The sequence below is a fragment of the Gossypium raimondii genome, chromosome 6, assembly GCF_025698545.1.
Source record: "Gossypium raimondii isolate GPD5lz chromosome 6, ASM2569854v1, whole genome shotgun sequence".
Classification (NCBI taxonomy): Eukaryota; Viridiplantae; Streptophyta; class Magnoliopsida; order Malvales; family Malvaceae; genus Gossypium; species Gossypium raimondii.
Genome location: NC_068570.1, coordinates 49199200 through 49207134, shown reverse-complemented (window position 1 = coordinate 49207134; position 7935 = coordinate 49199200). Strand labels below are relative to the sequence as shown.

Here is a 7935-nt window from a genome sequence, read left to right as displayed (position 1 = left end):
AAAAGATCCCCAGTGGAGTTGCCAAACTGTCGAAACCACTTTTTAAATTAAAAAAGTGGAGCGAACGGGGATCGACTTATTAAAATAAAAAATAGGAGTCGCCACTGATCTTTTATTAAGGTGTGATCGGTTCACCATTAAAAATAAATTTTAGGTCTGCGAGATTTGAGAAAATAGGTCCGGAAGTCGGTTACGTACGAGGAAGGGTTAGCACCCTCGTAACACCCAAAATTGGTACCAAATCGATTGTTTAATGTCTTAGTGTCGAGAATTTAAAGAGATTTTAAAATGCGATCCTATCTTTTTTATTAATGTTAACTTTATAAAAGATGCGTGAATAAATCGATGCGAATACCAAAGACCTCCTTGTCTCAGAGTAATGAAATGACACACCCAATATATTAGGGCACGACATTTTAGTCCTCGAGAATAAATTTGTCTTTTGATTTTCAAAACTCGTGTGGTGAAGTTTAAAAAGGATATTCAATTACTTTAAGTCAGATGAAAAATCGAAACCCAATACGTTAGGGAACGATTTCTCAAAATCCCTAGCATTGAATATGACCCTTATTATTTTTTAAATCTTTATTTCGGGAAAACAAAATGTCACATCCAATACATTAGGACACGACGTGTTGAATTCCATAGAATGAGTTTTAACTTACGTGTTTTGATTAACGAAAATTTTCGATCATTTAGATTCAACGAGGAAAATTGGAACCCAATACGTTAGGGCTCCATTCTCTCGAGGATTCCAAATTTCGAGTATGGCATTATTCCGAAAAATTTTGCATAAAATAGCTTTGACTTTTGTAAACTTTTGAATGAATAAAACGATTGAATAATATACAACATAAAGAGTGATACACTAATGAATTACAAATAATCAATAGGCAAACACAAACAAAGCATAGTAACAATAATCCCAATCATACATTATGCCAATGCTAATAATATCGACATTCAAAGAATAAACGAATTATCAATACGAAAAAATATATATGTAACATTTTAGAATAAACAATAAACATATAAGTTTAAAATAAGTCAAAATGAAGCTAAAAGATAAATAAAAATATCAAAATGAGGTTTTAAGTGAATTTTGCATATGAAGATACCCCAAAATACATGAAATAATATATACATATAAAAATTTAAAATATGCATTCAAAATTTCTTATGATAACGTATGTATAACAAGATGTATAAAGGGTAGATATGAATAAAGTATAATGAAATAAAGTTTTAAATGAAACAAGTCATGTATGTAATAAGTAGAGGAACGTAAATATGAAATTGATGATGCACTAGGTGTATACGTATAATAAAACTTAATACAAATTATATACAAAATAGTATAATATAAAGATGTTATTGATTTTTCAAACAAAAGTGTATATGAGTAAACATTTTATGAAAATGTATTTAAAAAAATAGACTCATTAAAACGTATAAATAATATAATTAACATAAAATATGTACTAATGCATTAGAATAAGAGAGAGAAAAAAATTTAAAGTAATAGTGTATAATAAAATAAAGTAATGTATAGGTATATAAATGAGAATAAATGAATATATAAACTAATATGATAATAATACCAATAACAACAATAGTAAAGGTAATAAACTAAACAAGCCCAGCAGTAATAACAAAACAGAAGACGAAATTGGCGTCAAAACAGTATTTCAGGGAAAAAATGTAAAATAAATGAAAAGAAAGGCCCAAATTATAAGGCGCGAATGATATGGGGGACTGAAAGGGGAATATTCCCCACCCTCCAAAACGCGGCGTTGCAAGCCGGGCCGAAATGGAACAAAAGCAGAATATGGGGGCTAAATAAGAAAAGATGAAGGCCCTTGATTCAAAAACACCAGAAAAGGCGAGGATTAGTCGCAAAAATATGCCTCCCTACGCCAGAACACGTAGATCTAACCGCGTCTGGTCGGGTCATCGGGTCGCGGCCTAAAATGACGCCGTTTAAGAGCCACTGAATCAGGCAATACGACGTTGTTTCTCAACTCCCCACTTAAACTAACATTAACCCTATTACTCTAATCAGAAAAGAAAAGAAAAAGATAAAACAAAACCTAAAAATTTATCCCCTCATTCCTGAGTCGCACCGCTCCAGCACCCTATTCATCCAGCCCAGACTCTGATTGCGGTGGAGTGAGCCAAGATGCAGCTCTCCCACCTCCAAGGTAAGTATCTCCTCTCCTTTTCTCTACTTTTTCCTCGTGATAACCACGAAAACGAAAATGAATATCAAAGGAAAACGAAAAATATTACTAAGAAAAAAAAACAAAGAAGAATCACCTTTCGAACTCTTTTTCTTTTCAATTTCTCTGAAAAATTTCTTACAATATGCGTGTATGTTTTTTTCTATGCTCTTCTATGTCTTTTTTCCTAAAAAAACCCTACAAAAGCTTTTTGCCTTTTTCTTTTATAGGCCAAAAAACTAAAACAAAAGAATACAAATTTCTCTTTCTTTTTGTTTTTCTTATTTTTCTTTTTCTGCTGATTTCTGCCCCTTTTTCGTTCGTGTGTGTTTTCTGCTGCGTGTTTGCTCGTCTCTTGCAGGTACGGAGAGTAGGGGTGCAGACGTGGAGGTACGAAGGCGATGGCGCATGCGCGAAGGTCGAGGCTTGGCACGTGCGGGAAAGCGAAGGGACGTCTGCTGCGGCGCTAAGGACCCTTGCTGCTAGGGTTTTTGGTGTTTGGGGAAAGTCTTGGGTTTTGGGCTTCTGTGTTGGGCTTTGGGCTTCTGTGTTGGGTTTTGGGCTTTTGTAATCGGGCTAGGGATTTGGGCATTAGTTTTAGGCCTGCTGTTTGTTGTAATTTGGACTTTATTTATTTATTTTTATTTTTATTTTTTGAAATGCATGTGGGCCGGGAAAATTTGGATTATTACAACCTCGTTTTTAATGATATCGAAAATAGTGGTTTCGATACCACAATTTTGATGAGCGAGTTATTATTATATTATTATTTTAATATCTTCAAGATTATATTAAGATCGTATTAAAATTTCGTTAAGAAATTTTGATGTTTACATGATTAATTAAGTAAAAAGGACTAAATCGTAAAATGGGTAAAAGTTAAGTTCTACTAGTTAAAAGGATCCAATAGCTTTGAAATCTTAAACCAAAGGACTTGAGTGGTAAATATACCAATTTAAGTGTTAGTGGATAAATATGGGTAAGGTTTTATTGAAATTTTAATAGTTTTTTAAAGGTTAAAATAGTAATTTGGTAAATAAAGTTAAAATAACTTAAAGAATTAAGCTCATCTTCTTTCCCATTTCATTTTACCACAGAAAACCCATCATTGATATAGGGTTTTTGTAACACCGCTATCCGTATCCGTCACCGAATTAGGGTTAAGGAGCATTACCGTACAAACAGAACATTAAAACATACATTTCATACATCATTGAAAAGATATTATAATACATTTATTCACATACATATCGTCCCTTAATCGAGCCCTTGAGGCCCTAGAAATACCTTAGAAAATATTCAATACCAAATTGGAAACATTTGGAATGTTTAAGAAAAAGTTAGAAAAATTTGACTACAGGGGTCACACATGGCTGAGTCACACGTCTGTGTCTCAGGCCATGTGGACATGAATTTTCCCAAAATCAAGCCATTTTCAACACCAAATCATACACACGCCTATATGCCTTTTGTACACCTAATTAAGACATCAAAACATGATCAAAACTTACATGAAATGACCAATTCAACAGTCCAAAATCAATCAACCAATATGCCATACAAGGCACCTCAAATGCAAACATCCAAAACTTACCTAAACATGCATATTTGGTCACATTTCCACATCCAATGCTAGTTCAATGCCTTTCAAAACATATCATAATTTTATGAGATTCAAGATTTTACAAAACGTACCACATATGCCATTCCAAAACATGGAACATGAGATAGCACAATGACATCAACCATAAAGGCATCACGAGCACCAAACCAACATAACATTTACATACTGTAAACGGAAAAATATATGTTAAAACTAAGTAATTTATCACCTTTTTACTTAAATCCGTTGTTAAAACTAAGTAATTGTTTAATAAATTAATGAAATATGTGAAAATATGAAATTAGGACATAGAAATTATTAAAATGTGATTTTATACTTTATTATATAGCTTTCAAGCAATAAATGGCTTATTTTATATTAATTTAAATATATTTTTTTTAAGACATAAAGTGGGCCATGCATGATTAAATTAAATAATAAAATATAAAATTATATTTAATAATTTATTTTAAAATATTTCATAAATAATTTGGGTTTTAATTAATTAATTAAATTGGATAAATTTAATTCTTTGGTACTCTAACTTGTTAATTTATTTTGGACAGGTCTGATAACTTTTCTGGATTATAAAACCGTCGAAATTAGAGACTAAGTCAACCCAAAGTTCAGCTGCACCTGGCTGTCCATAAACAACTTTTTGGTTTAATTGCACAAGATCCTTGAAGAGTTGAAGAAATTAGACATTTACCTGAAGATTTGCACTTGACCGAGTCTTAGTCCTGAATTGTTGTGGCACTCAAATTGACCAAAAATTAAGGAAAAATCAGCTCAACTTACTAAAATTATGGCTAGCCACCCATGGAAGATGATTCAAAAGATGGAAACTCCTATTTTTAGTAAACTATCTCTTTCTCCTCACATATAAATAAGACCCTCTCATTCTTTCATTCATCATCCCTCAAGCATCCATCAAACATCATTCTCTCTTTTTCTCTTAGCCTTTTCCATTCCCACACCTAGGATCATCTCTTCATAGAGATTTCAGAAATTAAGCCTCTTAAAGAACCCTTGGTCGGCCACCTTGGAGAACCATCAGCAAAGGAGTAAAGCAAAGGAACGAAGGTGATAAATTACATACCACTAGGATGATTGCTTTGATTAAATAATATTTATTTGATTCATTCTTATAATGTTTGTGCCTTAATTGATCATGTTTTCAATTAAAATCAAGTCTGTATTTCGTTCATACATAATTGAAATGCACCTAAATTAGCTGAGTGATCCTAACCAGACGACGTCTAATGGACACATAATTGAAATGCGCATGCTCAATTTAGATCCTAACACGATTAAATTGTAGGTTGCATAACAACTCTAACCAAGCTCTGTTATCTGCTTAGTTTTTAGATTGTGTGATTAAATTGTTTCAAACCTAACACGTCCCCGTTACCTCACACGAATGCTAAGAAACCTTGAGTAAATAAGAATCAGTAAAATGCGTATTTACTAAGTAAAGGATTCTAAAAGGACCTAATGTGGTTTCCAAACTCATGAAAGATCGAGTTGCCATGGAATGTTTTTCCGAATATTATTAAGCATGTTGATATTATTAAGTGACTTACCACAAATACAATCCCTATGGAGATGATAACTTGATACTTACTTTTTACTTGATAACGATTGTGTACACTTGCACAAACCTATGCGTTACAAGTTTTTGGCGTCGTTGCCGGGGATTGTCAACTGTTGCCATAGTCATTTTTTTTCATGAAATTATTTATTTTCAATTTGATTTATTTCTAACATTACTAACTTATTCTTTTTAATTTTTGTGATTTGTTTTCAAGTGTTTATGAGCATAGATCCAATTATAGATTTACTCCCTGTAGACCCTGAAATTTAGCGAACTTTCAGACAAAGAAGATGTGAACGAATAGCTCAAAGACAAGTCGAGATGGAACCTGGAAATCAGAATCAAGGCCAAGGTAATGAAGCCGATTATGTACGAAATCTTATCCTCATTGAAAATGATAGGGATCGATGCATCAGACAATATGTTATGCCACTTTTCAGTGAATTAAACCCAGGAATTAGAATGCCAGATATCGAGGGAACCTAGTTTGAATTGAAACCAATGATGTTTCAAATGCTACAAACAGTGGGCCAATTTAATGGTATGCTTACGGAAGATCCACATCTCCACCTTCGATTGTTTATGGAGGTGAGTGATTCATTCAAGATAGCTGGTGTGACTAAAGACACATTGAGGTTGAAGTTGTTTCCATACTTGTAGTGAGATCGAGCACGAGTATGGCTCAATTCATTGCCACCAAGTTCCATTTCTAAATGGCAAGAATTAGCAGAGAAATTTTTGGTTAAGTATTTCCTACCTAGAAAAAATGCTAAGTTGAGGAATGAGATCACAACTTTCCAACAATTGGATAACGAGTCTTTGTATGAGGCTTGGGAGCGATTCAAGGAGTTACATCATAAGTGTCCTCATCATGGGATTCCTCACTATATCCAATTGGAGACATTCTATAATGGTCTCAATGCACATACAAGATTGATGGTAGATGCTTCCGCGAATGGTGCAAATTTGTCTAAGTCTTATAATAAGGCTTATGAGATCATTGAGAGGATCACGAGTAATAACTATCAATGGCTAACAAATCAAACAACTTCAGGAAGACACGTAGCCGGAGTTCATGAAGTTGACTCCCTCACTTCGTTATTAGCTCAAGTATCGTCTATTTCCTCTATGTTAAAACAGTTAACCGCTAATACTACTAATAATTTTGCAGCTCAGCCGCCAACTCCATTTGAAACAGTTTCCTGTGTGTACTGTGAGAAAGGTCATTCTTTTGAGAATTTTCCATCAAATCCTGAGTCAGTGTAGTATGTAGGGAACCAATATCAAAATAGGAGTAGACAAGGACCCCAGTCCAACTTTTACAATCCTTCATGGCCTAATCATCCTAACTTTTCTTAGAGCAACCAAGGAAATGGACCAAACAACAACTGATTGTAGCAAAGACCCAACCAATCTCAAGGGTTTAATCAGCAAGCTCCAAAACCACCTCAATCTGAGGATCAAACAGTTTGGAGAACTTGTTGAAAGTGTACATGGCAAAGAATGACGCTTTGATCCAAAGCCAAGCAGCAACACGGAAAAATTTGGAAAACCAAATGGGTTAGCTAGTTACAAAGCTACATAATAGACCGCAAGGAACCTTGCTGAGTGATACTGAGAATCTAAGAAATTTGGGTAAATTACATATCATGGCAGTGGGATTGCGAAGTGGTAAAATTCTAGAGCCCCAATTGATTGATGCCGAAGATAAGCCCGTTGAGAAGAATCAACTAGCTATTGAAGTTCCTACACCAAAGAAATCAGAAACTATAAAGTCTGACAAGGTAAACCCTGACTTAGTGAATTCAGATATTTTAACATCTTCTTTGGATGCAGATTTACCTACTCAGAAAAGTTGTCCGGTTCAACCGAAAGTTCCATCACATCTATATCTGCAAAGATTGTAGTAAAACAAGTAGAAATAGGAGGTGCAATTCAAGAAGTTTTTGGATGTTCTGAAGTAGTTACACATCAATATTCCATTGGTGGAGGCTTTAGAACAAATGCCAAATTATGTGAAGTTTATGAAGGATATACTATCCAAGAAGAAACAACTGAGTGAGTATGAGACTGTTGCCTTGACAAAGGAGTGCAGTGCGTTCCTGCAGAACAAACTTCCACCTGAATTGAAAGACCCCGAAAGCTTTACTATACCCTATAACATTGGTGAATCTTACTGAGGTAAAGCTTTGTGTGACTTAGGAGTGAGTATCAACTTGATGCCTAAGTCTATTTTCAAGATGTTAGGGATAGGTGAAGTAAGACCTACAACTGTGATGCTTCAGCTAGCGGATCAATCTTTAGCATATCCCAAAGGAAAGATCGAGGATGTTTTGGTAAGAGTCGATAAATTTATTTTTCCTGCTGATTTCATTATCTTAGATTTTGAAGCAGACAAGGAAGTGCCGATCATCCTTGGAAGACCTTTCTTAGCCATAGAAATAATGTTAATTGATGTGCAAAAAGGAGAACTCACCATGTGAGTTCAAAATGATCAGGTAACCTTTAACATTCTTAAA

General features: G+C 34.1%; 1 non-coding gene across 1 annotated transcript; it reads right to left on the bottom strand.

Moving 5' to 3' along the window:
- Positions 1-6187: 6187 nt before the first annotated feature.
- On the bottom strand, positions 6188-6294 carry LOC128042227 (small nucleolar RNA R71). The gene has a single exon (XR_008197432.1). It is a non-coding gene; the product is annotated as a small nucleolar RNA R71 (small nucleolar RNA).
- Between the last annotated feature and the right edge of the window lie 1641 nt (positions 6295-7935).